The sequence below is a fragment of the Balaenoptera physalus genome (genome assembly GCF_965194825.1).
Source record: "Balaenoptera physalus genome assembly, chromosome: 10".
In the NCBI taxonomy this organism is placed as follows: Eukaryota; Metazoa; Chordata; class Mammalia; order Artiodactyla; family Balaenopteridae; genus Balaenoptera; species Balaenoptera physalus.
The window spans coordinates 103,874,333-103,889,283 of NC_138889.1; the positions used below are offsets into that span (position 1 = coordinate 103,874,333).

Sequence of the window (14,951 nt, forward strand, 5' to 3'; positions counted from 1 at the left end):
ATCTGTGCCCGCTGACAACATCTCAGGCCCGAGGAGCGGGCAAGTTCCATCTACGAGATTTATCACAGCACTGTCCACCCCTGGAAGTTACCGGTGCCTTTCTTTCAGAAGTCCACAGATATCACCTGATTCTGGGTCACCCAAGGATGAGGCTTGAGGCTGAGAGCAACAAGCACTTCTCATAATTTGAAAAACAGGTTGGGAGGCTGGGGGCGGTGAGAACAGGACAATATTCTGCCCAAGGCCCATAAAGCAGGTGCCCCCAAAGTCTGGGCATCTGTTGCCGTCAGTGTTCTGCTTCTGGATCATCCAAGGTGGCAGAAAAAATCCAAACCAGAGCTTCTCAAAGTGGCCACGACCAGCAGGGATGCCACCAAGTAGAGAGAACTGGGGGGTTACTGCGAAGCTATTGAGGGACGCAGAGTCCATACGCTTTTGTTTCTGGAGGCCTGACAAGTCCAACGACCTCAGCCCTGGGCACTCACGCCCTGAGCTGGAATCCCTCCCAGTTACCACGGCGCCCAGGAGGATGATGGGTACTTCTTGGGTGGTACCCGGGGTCTGCCCCAGGGGAGAAGAGTCAAAGTGAGGAGAGGCAAGCTCCTTGAAGGCAAGGAGAATTCTCGTTCACCTTTGTATTTCCAGGGCCCGGCAGAGGCCGGCACACAGACGGCGCAGGGCAATGCCTGCAGAGAAACAGCCAGAGGCAGGGAGAGCGCCAGGCAGTCAGCTGGTGGGCGAGACACAGGGATACGAGGACGGGGCTGCTTCTACTTTTTCAGCCTTCATTCATTTCTTCCTGCTTCACTGAATAAACATTTAATGAGCAATTACTATACGCCAAGAACAAGGCAAGGCCCCAGATAAAGGCAGGAAGGATAAATAGGAGCAGAGGGATGGAAATAAATATTTACTGACTTCTTACTATGCGCCAGACACAGCCTTATGTAAAAACTGATGCTGGGGCTTCCCTGGTGGCGCAGTGGTTGAGAGTCTGCCTGCCGATGCAGGGGACACGGGTTCGGGCCCTGGTCCGGGAAGATCCCACATGCCACGGAGCAACTGGGCCCGTGAGCCACAATTACTGAGCCTGCGCGTCTGGAGCCTGTGCTCCGCAACAAGAGAGGCCGCAACAGTGAGAGGCCCGCGCACCGCGATAAAGAGTGGCCCCCACTTGCCACAACTGGAGAAAGCCCTCGCACAGAAACGAAGACCCAACACAGCCAAAAATAAATAAATAAATAAAATAGGTTGCAGTTTCTTTAAAAAAAAAAAAAAAAACTGATGCTAATTCTCTAGGAACTCAGTTTGGTTTTAAAAAATGAAACACTTCACAACAAATCACGGTGAATCCAGGTGACAGCAGAGTGAGAAGTGGGGAGGGGGTCAGCTCTGAGGGCTGGGGGCGTGAGAAGCCCACAGGTCCTCGTCGCTGGAGCCATTCGTGCTGGGACAGGAATCAGAAGGTCAGGGGCAGGCGACAGCCGGGCCGTCGCGGGAGCTACTGCAGATGCTCAAGGCCGGAGACGGGGTGAGGAGGGCTGAGAAGGGGGAGGCAGCTGCACGGCATTCACAGGTATAGAGACAACAGCTCTTTGCGGGGCGACACCACCAACTCTAAGGAGATCAGACCGGGACCAAGGTGGGAAACGGGCAGGCGTTAATCTGCGTTCCCTCCACCAAGAAGAGAAAATGCATCACCGTTTCCTCACTAACAACCCCTGGGAAAAAAACTTTCTTTTCTTTTTTTTTTTTTTATTAATTTTTACTGGTGTATAGTTGCTTTACAATGTTGTTAGTTTCTGCTGTACAGCAAAGCGAATCAGTTATACGTATACATATAGCCCCTCTTTTTTAGATCTCCTTCCCATTTCTTTTTCTTTTCCTTTCCTTCTTTCTTTCTTTCCTTCTTTCTCTTCTTGTTTCTTTTCTTTCTTCCTTCCTTCCTTTCTTTTGTCTCCTCTGCAGCTTTCACCTCCACAGAGGTCACAAACCCAGATGCCTACACAGGCCAGGCAGGCATGTCAGACACCGTGTCTCCTGAAAGCACAGGCTCCAGCCCAGCTCAGGCACCTCCTGCAGGTAGGAGGGTGGGTCCAGCGTTGCCAGACCTGCCCGGTCTCCAAGGGAGGCTAGAAATCCAGATCACTGTGACATCTCCCCACTTTTAAATTTCAGTAACCAATTCAAAGTTGTAACAAACACAGGGTGGGCTGTGGTTTGTCACCTGAAATCAACACCATACCCTCCAAGAGAGACACATGCCAGGAGGAGAGATTCCACAGGAGGGGTGGGGAGAGGGGAGGGGGTAGGTGACAGACATTTCTCAGGTGTCCTGGAGCCCACCTTCTGTCACAGAGCACTGTGCGGGGGTTGACATAGCTAGAGCAGCGCCAGCCAGAACCAAGGAGGCAGTTTCCAGGTGCAGCCCCTGGGCCTTGGGAAGCCACACACCACTGGGAGGGGACGCAAAGTCTCCAGCCACTGGCCCCTGCTGCTTGCGTCTCTTGGCCTCGACTTCTTTCCACTACTCTCTATCTTGACGAAATCGAGCTCCGCATACCTCGGACACGGCGAACACGATCTAGTGGAAGATAGCGAGGCCCAGAGGCGACTACACTACCCCTAGTGGATCCAGGCCAGAGCGATGCCGTTCCTCACCACTCCCCGAGGGGGAGGCTGCAGAATGTCCCGGTGGGGAGAGGATGCTGGCGAGCCCTCACCTCAGGACAGCCCCCCAGATCTGGCCTCAACAGGTGGAAAAGAAAGCAAGGTACTGATGGCTCTTGCTCAACAGGGATCTCTCCCGGGACTGTTCAGCTCAACAACAAATAGTTTCAACTGATATCAGATCCTATGCAAGGATAAACTCAGGAAAAAAAAAAAGTAAAGACTGAAAGCAAAACGCAGCATTTTCTAGGTGTGAGGGTGTTCAGATCAGAGTTAAGGTGTGCCAGTCCTAGAGATGCCTTGCAGCGCCCCTTGCCCCTTGCTTCTGCCTAAACAATTAGTGCCAGCTCTCTCCTGGCTGGGTGCAGAGTAGAAACACACAGAATTTGAGGACTGATGCCCTGGGTTTGCGTTTTGGCTCCTCAGCTTTTTAGCTGTGTGACCTTGATCAAGTCCCTTAACTTCAGTTTCCTCATCGGGAAAATGGGCACCATGATGATAATCCCACCTTGGGGATCGCATGTGTGCCTGGGATGAGCAAACAGCTCTGAGAGGGCTTTGCAAGCTCCTGCGCCCTAAACAAGTATTAATTATTCTGCCTCCTGGAGGGGGGCGGCAATCCGATGATTAGAAGCAACTCCTGACACCCCCAGGGCTCAATATTGAGTCATGTAAAATGACCGCTACCACTGAACCATGACACAGAACTGCGACTGAGCCAGGCGCTTCCGTTTTCCTGACTCCACCAGGAGCTAAAGCACTGGCTCCAATTACACCCCTCCTCTCCGTTACCAGCCAACCTTTCCTTGCCAGCTACTTCAAGCCTGAAATCACACTGCAAGGAGAGTTGCAAAGGCCTTTGGTTTCTTGTAAGTTTCCCACATCTCCCTATGGTAGCATAAGAAGCTGTTACCATAGCAACCTGCACAGTTCAATCTGCACATGTTATACGGAACTGGCCCCATCCCACCCCTCTTGTCAGAAACACCTGTGGTTGCCTTAGAAACCTTTCTAAGCCTGCTGCTTAATGAGGAAATACATGTTGACCTGATCTATTTTTCTTTTCCCAGGATGATTCCAGCCACGCGATCAAGTAACCAGGCCTTCAGTCACCTAACTTCCCACAGGAGTTGATAAAAGCAAACCAACCATCATGTGCTTCTCACCTGGCCCAAAACACCATTGAATTAATCTACCCCAACAATCTGAAAAGTTGGTGTGTATGCTCCAGAAGGGAGACTTTTTTAGTTTTCATTCTTTCTAAGGAATTTCTGGGGTTGGGATTGGAGTTGGAGCTCCCTCCATAGCCCCCAATGCTGAACAGTTAAGACAGTGTGAAAAGCAGTGGAAAGAGTTCAGGGCTTGAGAGCCCAATATTCTGGATTCAAACCCCAGCTTGACCTTTTACTAGCTACATGACCTTGGGCAAGTTATTCAGCCTCCTAATTCTGCTTCTTATTGGTAGAATGGGACTAACTCTACCAACCTCATGGGCTGGTTATGAGGACTTAACAAGAAATAAACACGAAACCTTCTGGAGGTGCTAGGAAAACCACCAAGCAAGCGCTAGGTAGCATCAATTCATACATTCTCACACCTTTTTAAAACCTACTGCTGTAAAATGCTGCCTCACAACCCTGCCAGGCACCCAGTTAGGCTCGTGGGGGAGGACTCTGAAAGAACAGGTCCCAGAGGGAAGCAGAGGGTGTGGCTTTCTGAAACCGGCTCCAGACCAATCTGAACAAAGGTCCACAAATATAAGGGGGCCCATCTACGGGAGGGATGTACAATCTCTCAGGACAAGGTTTTTGCAAGGAAAGTATCACCTTTACATTGATATTTACATGAGCAAATCCTCCACCTGACACCTCTTTTCCCAGAGGCAGGCCCCCGAATGACAAGACCCAGGAATGACGAGCCGCTTACTGGGCCAAGTGCAGGGGGCACTCGCATCACCTTTTTTCTCCTCAAACTAGACTCCCCTCCCAACCTCCACTTCCATCAGCACCCTCAAGCTTCTCACCCTAACTTCTACCTCTCCAGGCCATCTCCCTCACCTCTGATGTCCACCACCAGGTCTTATCTAGTCGTTGTTCCAATGTCTTTTAGGTGCATCCATCCCGGCCCTTCCACAAACTCCAAGTGGGTCTTCCCACCTCTAATATGCCAGGCACCTCTGGATTCATTTTTTTTTTAAACACTGCTTCCAACGCCCTCCAACCTTCCCTGAAGCTAGCCATCTCTTCCCTCCCTCCCTCCCTCTTCTGCTTATCTCCCCCCACCCTGACCCTCCAGCCGGGAGCCACCTAAGCACAGCCTGCCATGCTGTCAGGACGTGCCGCCGCCATCCTCTTTTCCCACTTGCCTGGTGTGCCCACTCCTGTTGTTTTCCGAAACTTTTTCAAACCCCCAGCGCACGGAACAGATCACAGAGGCCATGCTCTGGGCGAAGGCGTAGAGGGACAGCCCTACTCTCCCAGCTCAGTCTTCCCCTTGACCTCAAGGGGGCCCCCGAGGCACCTTGCCAGAAGGCAGCTGGAAAACCACTGCCCTAACCCCTCACCTCTGCTAATCCCAACACTCCCCGCCCCATCCCCTGCCCAAGCCCCCCTCCTCCAGCAGTGATGCCTCACCAGCAGGGCAAAGAGGGAGGGAAGGAGGGCTCTGCGTAGTAAATGCTATGTGTACTCACAGAGCACAGGGCAGGACGAGTCTTTGGGAGACGAAGCAAGAAAGGGCAGAGGCAGCTTACTTAATCTCTCCATACATCGGTCTCTTCAGTAACAGAGGACTTTTATAAGGATGAAATGAGTTAGTGCCCAGGAAGTCTAATGCCCGGCTCTCAGGCTGGGCTCAATAAAGGGTCATGATTCTCATCACCGTGGCTAAGCTCACACACTCAGCCCATTCCTACCTCTGCAACTCAAGCCCTTCCCACGTGGACACTAAGGAGAGAAAACTTAAGATTCCTCCAGAGACCACATCAGTCAACAGAGCGACGGAACTCAGATGGCTGGATATAACTCAGATCAACAGCATTCAGCTTCAATCAAGACGATGGCCAAGGAACAGGTCATCTAACAAGCAGCCTGTTCCTGAAACTTCCTGACAGTAAAACACAACCCAGCCACTTAGAGAAGCCTCCTCATTGTCTGGTCCCTGGCTCTGACTTAAAAAGAAAACCATCCTAAGCTTCTTCCCATTGAACTTCCATTTGTTTCTCCTCCATCCCAACTGTTCAGATGACTCAGAAGGGATCTCACACTGCAGCTGCCAGTCCTCCACCCCACCCCACACTTTCTAATCTGCAGATCAAGCTGACCAAATAGGTTCAACCATCTTTAAGGAAGGATCAAGATTAAGGTCAAGCCAAAGACACACTCAGGACAAATAACAGGAGTCTGTATGGGGTCACTCAAGCGTGTCTGTTCAAAGTCCGAGGTGATGAGACTCTATTTCCTCACTGATCTGGGGCCATCCTAGGCTAGTATAAAGCGGGGCAGCTCCGGACCCTACCCCTGCCAGCAATGTCTGACCCTACGAACTTCTGGCTCCAGCAGAGGCAGGCAGGTGTGTTGGGGGCAACAGTGCAGCCACAGAAAAAGAGAAACCAGGCCCGAGCCGCCTCCAATCTACTCTGGACTCAGGCAGGAATCTGTACAAAGGCTATCGTCAAACAGGCTAGAGGTGGCAATGCCGTACCAGCGGCCGCACTCAGCTCTGGACTCGTGTCCATCCTGGTGCAGAACGTCCACCACAAGCCAGCCTCTCCAGCAGCTGCCTGCCTGGTTCTAGCAGACTCAGCCCTCGCCAGCCCTCTTCCACATCCCCCAGTAATCTCCGGAGAACACAGTCGATCAGAGCTCTTGCAACCTGCTGAAAACTTTTTTTTAAAAAACCCGATGTTTGGGACTTCACTGGTGGTCCAGTGGTTAAGAATCCACCTTCCAATGCAGGGGACATGGGTTCAATTCCTGGTCGGGGAACTAAGATCCCACATGCCGCCGGGCAACCAAGCCCACGCACCACAACTGAGCTCACATGCCTCAACTACAGAGCCTATGCGCTCTGGAGCCCACGCACCACAACAAGAGAGGAGCCCACGCACCCCAACGAAGAGCCCGTGCCGCAACGAAAGATCTCATGTGCCGCAACTAAGACCTGATGAAGCCAAAAAAACAAAAACAAAAACAAACCAGTGTTTAGGATCACGTTCAAAATCTTGTGCTCCTTGGCTTGGCCTACAAGGCCCTGCACCAGCAGACCCCGAGCCTCTCCTTCCGGCTAGACCTCCCTCCTCTCCCCCATAGGCTGCGGCCTTCATCCTGACTCTCTGTTCTACCTATTCCCAGAACAAACAACATGCTTCCAATCACCTGATAAATATTCCACATCTATAAAGATCAATACAACAAGGATCCTGCCCTCTGGGAGTTCCCAGCTCTGCTGCCCTGCCTTTGCTCTTATTCCCTCTGCCTAAAATTTCTTTCCTACACCTTCTCTAGTTTGAAAATGCCTGCTGATCCTTCACTGTCAGCTCTCTGGGAAGCATTCCTTGCTCCTTCTCCCAAAGACTTCGTCCTGCCCTCCCATCGTGCCCTGTAAATACCACGCAGCAATTACTACGTAGGAATCAGCATGTTTCTTCAGCAAGACTGGGAGCTCTCCAAGGGCCCAGTGCACGTCTCACTCACGTCTGCATCCCAGCACCGAGGTCAATGCCTAGCACACACAAGGCGCTCAGCAAGTGCTGACTGCACGGGAACCTCCCCTTTTTGGCAAACTTAGAGGAACAGGGACCAGATTTACTCTCCTGCCTCAAACAACTACAAATGAGAAAAGATAAATGAAACAACAGTTTTCAGATACTGGATATCTGTCAGCAGAGGATGGATTCCTGGGTGGGAGCAGGGGATGGGAGCGGGGAGCAAATGAGGTGAGCTCTACAATTGCCCCAACTTACTGCCTAGAGAGAGTTTTCAGGCCATGGCACAGGGAGGAGGTACCCAGGCAGAGCCTGACAGTCTCCCCAAGTTGGGAAGAGAGAGTTGGGAATCTAGGGAGGCCAAGGTAGCCAGAGTTCACAGGGTCAAATACCAGAGAGGAGAGAGCTACACCATGAACTCTGGAAATCTGCAGGGGGTCCCCCTCCAGTTTTCTGCTGAGTGTTTACAGTACTGGTCAGGATTAGAGGGAACAATCCTTGGGCCTCAAACTGAGCCAAGACTAATCTATGTCCCCACTCACCAGAGTGGAAATACTTCCTAACTCACAGGACATCAGTAGAGCACTGAAAAGGGTAGTGCCTTGGTAGTGGGTAAAATTAACCCTGGTCTAAAGGCTGGTCTGGTCCCAGCTAACAAAGCTTAACAGTGAGGCATCAAAGGATCAAACTGTTTCCAAGTAACTTAACAGTGTCCCAAAACAATGCCAAGAATATTTATAAAAATGCAAAAATATTCAGCACCCAACAGTAAAATTCGCAACATCTGACATCCAATCAAAAATTACCAGACATACGAAGAAGCAAGAAAATATGATCCATAATGAGGAAAAAAATCAATCAGTAAAACAGACTCAAAAATACAGATAACAAAATTAGCAGAGAAGGACACTAAAATGGTTACTACAACCATATTCTATATATTCAAGATGCTAAAGAAGATTGAGAATGTTGAGACATGGAAAATATAAAAAAGACCCAAATCAAACTTCTAGAAATGGAAACTACAAATGTCTGAGATAAAAAGTATACCAGGTGGAAATAACAACAGATTAGACACTAAAGAAGAAAAGATCAGTGAACTTAAAGAAAGAGCAATAGAAACTACGCAAAACAAACCACAAATTAAAAAAAAAAAAAAAAAGATGGGGGAAAAAATAAATTGAGAATCAGAGAGCTGTGGAACAACTTTAAGCATCCTAAAATACACGTAACTGGAGTCCCCAAAGAAGAGAGAAAGAAGAGAATAGAGAAAATACCTGACGAATTACTAGCTGAAAAGTTTTCAAATTTGATGAAAGTTTTAAACCCACAGATCCAAAAACTCTATTAACCCAAGCACAAGAAATGTGAAAACTACACCAAGGCATATCATAATTAAATTGTTTAAAACCAGTAATAAAAGAAATGTAGCCGTAAGGAAAAAAGACACATAAGAATAGAAGAAAAAAAAAATAAGAACAACAGCAGATTACTCATAGAACAATGTAAGACAGAAGACACTGGAACCACATCTTAGAATTCTGAAAGAAAAATAACTGACTTAGAATTCTATACCCAGGAAAAATATCTTTCAAAAACAAAGACAAAATAAAGACTTTCTCAGACATTCAAAAGCTAAAAGAATTCATTACCAACAGACCAGCAGAATAAGAAATGTTTTTTAAAAGTCCTCAAGTCAGAAGGACTGTAAAACGAAGTGGAAGTCTGAATCTACAGAGAGGAATAAAGAGCACTGGAAATGATAAACATGTAATATATATTAAAAAGTAAATATAAAAGAGCTTTTCCTTTCTTTTTAACCTCTTTACAAAATAATTCACTGTTTAAAGCAAAAACAGTAATAATGTATTGTGGGATTTATAACACACATAGAAGTGAAACGTGTGACAACAACAGCATAAAGGCCAGGAGGGAGGAAATGAGAGTATACTATTGTTAGTGTAAAGTGATGTACAAGATCACTTGATGATAGATTGTGACAGGTTAAAGATGCATACTATGTGGGAGGGAGACGCAAGAGGGAGGAGATATGGGGATATATGTATATATATAGCAGATTCACTTTTTTATATAGCAGAAACTAACACACCACTGTAAAGCAATTATACTCCAATACAGACGTTAAAAAAAAAAGAATTCCCCTCCTGCCTGAAGTGATCAAGAATAGCGGCCGATATTATATATAAAATAGATAATTTTAATTAAAAATGCTTTATTGCTAAAAAAATGCTAACCTTCATCTGAGCTTTCAGTGAATCATAATCTTTTGCAGTAGTAACATCAAAAATCACTGATCACAGGTCACCATGACAAATATAATAAAAATGGAAAACTTTGAAATATTGCGAGAACTACCGAAATATGACACAGAGACGTGAAGTGAGTGAGCAAATGCTGTTGGAAAAGTGGCGCCAACAGATCTGTTTGATGTGGGATTGCCACAGACCTTTAATTTATTAAAAAAAAACCCAGTATCTGCAAAGCGCAGTAAAGTGAAGCACAATAAAGTGAAAAAAAAAAAAAAGATGTGTACTACGAATCTTAAAGCAACCACTCTTTTTCTTTTTCTTTTCTTGTTCTTTTTATTTTTTTGGCTGCACCACACAGCTTGCCAGATCTTAGTTCCCCGACCAGGGATTGAACCTGAGTCACGGTAGTGAAGAGTCACGGCAGTGAAAGTGCCAAGTCCTAACCACTGGACCGCCAGGGAATTCCCAAGCAACCACTTTTTAAAAAAAAAACAACAGTTAGTTACAGCTAATAAACTAACAAAGGAAATAAAATGGAATCATAAAAACTGCTCAATCCCAGGGAGGTCAGGAAAAAAGGGACATGGGAAGAAAGAGCATGGAACAGAGTGAAAACAAGCAGCAAGATGATAACCCAGCTAGAGTCGTTAACCCTTCAGGCGCAAACCTGGGTAGGAGACGTAACCTGGGCCCCAGATGCAAGCAGATCCCCCAGACGCTGCGCTCTAAAGCGGAGATGGAGCCCACCAGGGCCCAGTGCCCAGCACCCCATGTGTCTCAGATTCAAGGCCTGCCCCTCAGGCAACTGCACCCACCGAGGAACCTCTGACAGGATGTCTACCCAACAAGTAGACTCAGAGCACATCTTGGACTCAGAGCACAGCTGTCAGAGGGAATTGCAAGGGAAACAGCCCAAGTGACATGCTCATGTTAAATTAAAACATATGATCTGGAGCAAGATGGCAGAGTAGAAGGACCTTGAGAGTTAAACCCAACTACACTAATAATCACATTAAATGTAAATGGTCTAAACATCCCAATTAAAAGGCAGAATTTTTAAGACTGGATTTCACAAAATGCAAAACTCATGTATATGCTGCCTACAAGAAACCCACTTTAAAAATAAAGACACAAATAGTCCAAAAGTAAAAGGATGTAAAGAGATATACCACATTAATTTTTTAAAATCCCTATCAATTTTTTTAATTGTGGTAAAACATAAAATTTACCATTTTAAACATTTTAAGTGCACAGTTCTGTGACATTAAATACATTCACACTGTTGTACAACCATCACCACCATCTACCTCCAGAACTTTTTCATTATCCCAGACTGAAACTTTGTACCCATTAAACATTAACTTCCATTCCTCCCTTCCCCCAGCCTTGGGCAACCATCATTCTTCCTGTCTCTGTAAATTTAACTACTCTAGGGACCTTATATAAGAGGAATCATGCAATATTTATGCTTTTGTGACTGACTTGTTTCACTTAGCATTATTTCTTCAAGTTTCATCTATGTTGTCAAAAATTTCCTTCCTTTTTAAAGCTGAATAATACTCTATCGTATGCATGTATCACATTTTGTTTATCCATTCATCCGTCAGTGGACCCTTGGGTTGCTCCTACCTTTTGGTTACTGTGAATAATGCTGCCAGAAACATTGGTGTACAAATATCTGTTTGAGTCTCTGCTTATACTTCTTTAGGGTATACACCCAGAATTGGAATTGCTAGATCATACGGTAATTCTATCTTTAATTTTTTGAAGAATTGCCATACTGTTTTCCACAGCAACTGCACACTTTACATTCCCACCAGTAATGTAAATAAGGGTTCCAATTTCTCCACATCTTTGCCAATACTTCTGGTGTTTTTTGTTTTTTTTTAACAATAGTTATTCTAATGGGTGTGAAGTGGTATTTCATTGTCATTTTGGTTCACATTTCCCTAATGACTAGTGATGTTGAGTATCTTCATGTGCTTACTGGCCATCTGTATAGCTTCTTTGGAGAAATGTCTATTCAAGTCCTTTGCCCACTTTAATCAGGTTGTTTGTTTTTTCACTGTTGAGTTGTAGGAATTCTTCAAATATTCTGGATATCAATCCATTAGCACTAAATTGTTTTTAAGTTGGATTGGCTATATTATAACAAGACAAAGTAGATTTCAGAGCAAAGAATACTATCAGGCATTAAAAGGGTCATTTCATGATAAAGGAGGTCAATTCATCAAAAGAACATAACACCCCAAAATGTTTATGTATGGAACAGTAAATTAAAACGATTCAAAGCATACAAAGTACATCCTCTGTTTACAAAGAGATTAAATTAGAAATCAATGTTCACTGGACAGAGGAAGAATAAAGTAACAGCATAATGCTGACTTTGCCTCTTTCACTACTTCTAATTCTGTCCAGGAGGGAGCAGATAAATTAGCAGTACTTAACATGTCTTCAACGCTAGGCATTAACTGACCTGGGTTACCTGTTTGACTTCCATGGTTCAGTGTCCCCTCTCCTCCCCTGTCTGGCCCATCCTAAGCCCCAGGGACTCCACTTGTCAGCTCCAGCTAAATCACAATAAACAAAGCTGTTTGGTATTTGCTCAAGCCTTTGACATAAACCAGTGAAAGGGGAGAGAAACGCAGTGGAGGAAACACCTGTTAAATAAACATGCCTTTAAAGCTCCCAAAACCTCACAGACCTTTGCCTTTACAGAGATCTCTCTGTCAAGGGGCAACTATCCAGGAACGAACTGGAACCTTCTGAAAACTCCAGACTCTGAGGAGAAACTAAAAGAATTTCCGAACAGAGATCCAATCGGATTAAAACAAGGTCTTTGCTGACCTGATTAGGTCAGTCTGGAAAAACCCTACTAGGACTGGCCAACAGTGTTCAAGAGATGATTCATACAGCTAGCGACCCCAATGCCCTTTTTTTTTTTTTTTTAAGACACCAAGTGTACTTGAACATTTGTTTTTGTTTTTTTAATTAATTTATTTATTTTTGGCTGTGTTGGGTCTTCATTTCTGTGCGAGGGCTTTCTCTAGTTGTGGCAAGCGGGGGCCACTCTTCATCGCGGTGCGCGGGCCTCTCACTATTGCGGCCTCTCTTGTTGCGGAGCACAGGCTCCAGACGCGCAGGCTCAGTAGTTGTGGCTCACGGGCCCAGTTGCTCCGCGGCATGTGGGATCTTCCCAGACCAGGGCTCAAACCCGTGTCCCCTGCATTGGCAGGCAGACTCTCAACCACTGCGCCACCAGGGAAGCCCCCAATGCCCTTTTAACGGCAGATTAGCAAATTACACAGCAATAAGCAAAAAAATAACAAGAAGCCTTAGAAATAATTTCACTTCCAAGCTCAGCAAATCTACAAACTCCTTAAGGCAGTGCTTCCCAAACTTGCCTTACAGTAAGAATCACCCAGTGCAAGTGTTAAAAATACAAATTCCTGGGTCCCTCTCCAGAATCTAAGCAAGAATATCCAGAGATGAGGCTCTGTATCTCTAACAAGCATCACAGATGATTCTTAACATCCAGCAGATACATTAGCTTGGAAATAAGACGGACGGGTTAAAAATCCCAACTTGGCCATTTACTGGCTGTAGCACCCTACCTAACATCTCTATTACCCACTTACTTCATCTGCAAAATGGGCTCACCATCTACCTTGAGTGTTCCCAGAATCCAGTATGTTCACAAAGCCCCCAGAACACTGCCAATAGCACATGGCAGCCAAGCAAGAAGTCAGAGCTTTTGCTACCTTAAAAACAAACAAACAACAAAAACAGAAAAACACAGCCACCAGAAGCTGCCCAGATGAAATCTACAAAGAAAAATTTCTACCTAACGGAAACTACAAAGGCACCAAGCCAGATTTCTCAGATAATCTAGGAAAAAAGCTTTTCTGGACATTATGACAGCCAAGAACTCTCACTTCAGGGTCCAGTATTTCACTCCAAGTCCTCACTCCCACCCAGAACCAGAGTTCAGGCCTGTAACAGGGTCACAGCTTTGGACAACAGACAAAGAAAGTCCTTCCTTTCCAAACCCTTGGTCACCACCACTTCCAGCTCTAGGGCTGACAGTCACAGCCTGACAGTCAGGTGGCAGCATCTTGGGTGCACCAGTAGGAAATGGGACTCCTGGGTAAGAGGCAGGGAGCCAATGAAGAGGGTGGAAAAGGCCTGAGTCAGCAACAGTACTACTGGGATATTGCTGAAGTGAAGGGAAGTGAGTTTCTGAAGTTTCCAAAGCTAAGAGTGGACATTCCCAGGGTGAGTGAGCCCAGACATTGTGTAGCTGAGAAAGCACTGCCTAGTCTCAGGGACTGAAACCCTGAGGTGTACAGTCAACTCTGCCAGTAACACACACACACACACACACACACCACTGCTCTCTAAATTCAGGAGGAACCAGGCACACGCTGGAGATTCACAAACACCAATGACCTCTGTACCCAGCAGGCCCAGAACTAGGGAGTGGTCAGTGATGCTGGACAGCCCAAGTCCGGGTCCAGAATAAAGGATAAGAACAGAATCAAGGCTGAAAAGCCACAACCTCACTGCCCTGGAGAAAGGGTATAGCCCAGAGAGTTAAAAGACCAGAGCGTCCCTCAGACCCCATTCTGCCGCTGGACTCCCTCTGGCAAGTCAGACCCCATTCTTAGGCTGTTTCCCCGCCTATACATGGGCAAACTGGCTCTAATGTCACCAGAAGTGTGACCAGCAGGGCGCTCAAGTACGGGGTGGAGGGTGAAAGGTGGCGGTGAGGTGGGGGGGGGTGCTGGAGGAGCGACCTGCGCGGGGAGCTCGAGCATTGCCTCCCTCCTTCCCGCCCTCCCACTGCGAGCGGCAGGGGCTCCGGCCCTCCGCTGGAGTCACGCGCCCCTCGCGCCCAATCACCAGCCTCTGCCAGGTGAAGCGGGCAGGCGGAGGCGCGCCGGGAGCAACTGCCAGCGCCGCCCCCATCTCCGTCCTTGCCCCTCCCCGGGCCCCTTTCACCTACCCCTGCCGCCGCCGTCGCCGCCAACGCCGTCGCGGGTTAAATCGCAGCCGGAGCCCACACTTCCGGGGTCCACGAGGCCCGCCCCCTCCCGCCGGATGTGACCCCCCCCTCCAACGTCCGGGCGCTGGGAGCTGGGGTCCACGCCACTCGTCCCGCAGCACGTTGTGTGCGCCAGGGGCCTCTGAGTCACCTCGACACCGTCGCCCGGTCCCCCCCACACACACTCTCGCTGCCACCCGGGACCGCACCTACGGGAAGACCCACGAGATCCCTCCAGCGCTTGGTGGAGCCTCGCCCCGCC

General features: G+C 47.5%; 1 protein-coding gene across 2 annotated transcripts in view; it reads right to left on the reverse strand.

Annotated features, from left to right (window-relative positions):
* The window catches only part of VPS37C (VPS37C subunit of ESCRT-I), a 29,821-nt gene extending 14,870 nt beyond the window's left edge, over positions 1 to 14,951 (reverse strand). The window contains exon 1 of one of the 2 annotated variants that reach the window (XM_082477719.1): positions 14,651 to 14,951. The gene's annotated coding sequence lies outside the window, so the exon portion shown is untranslated. The remainder of the gene's footprint in view (positions 1 to 14,650) is intronic. The other variant, XM_082477716.1, reaches the window with a different exon arrangement.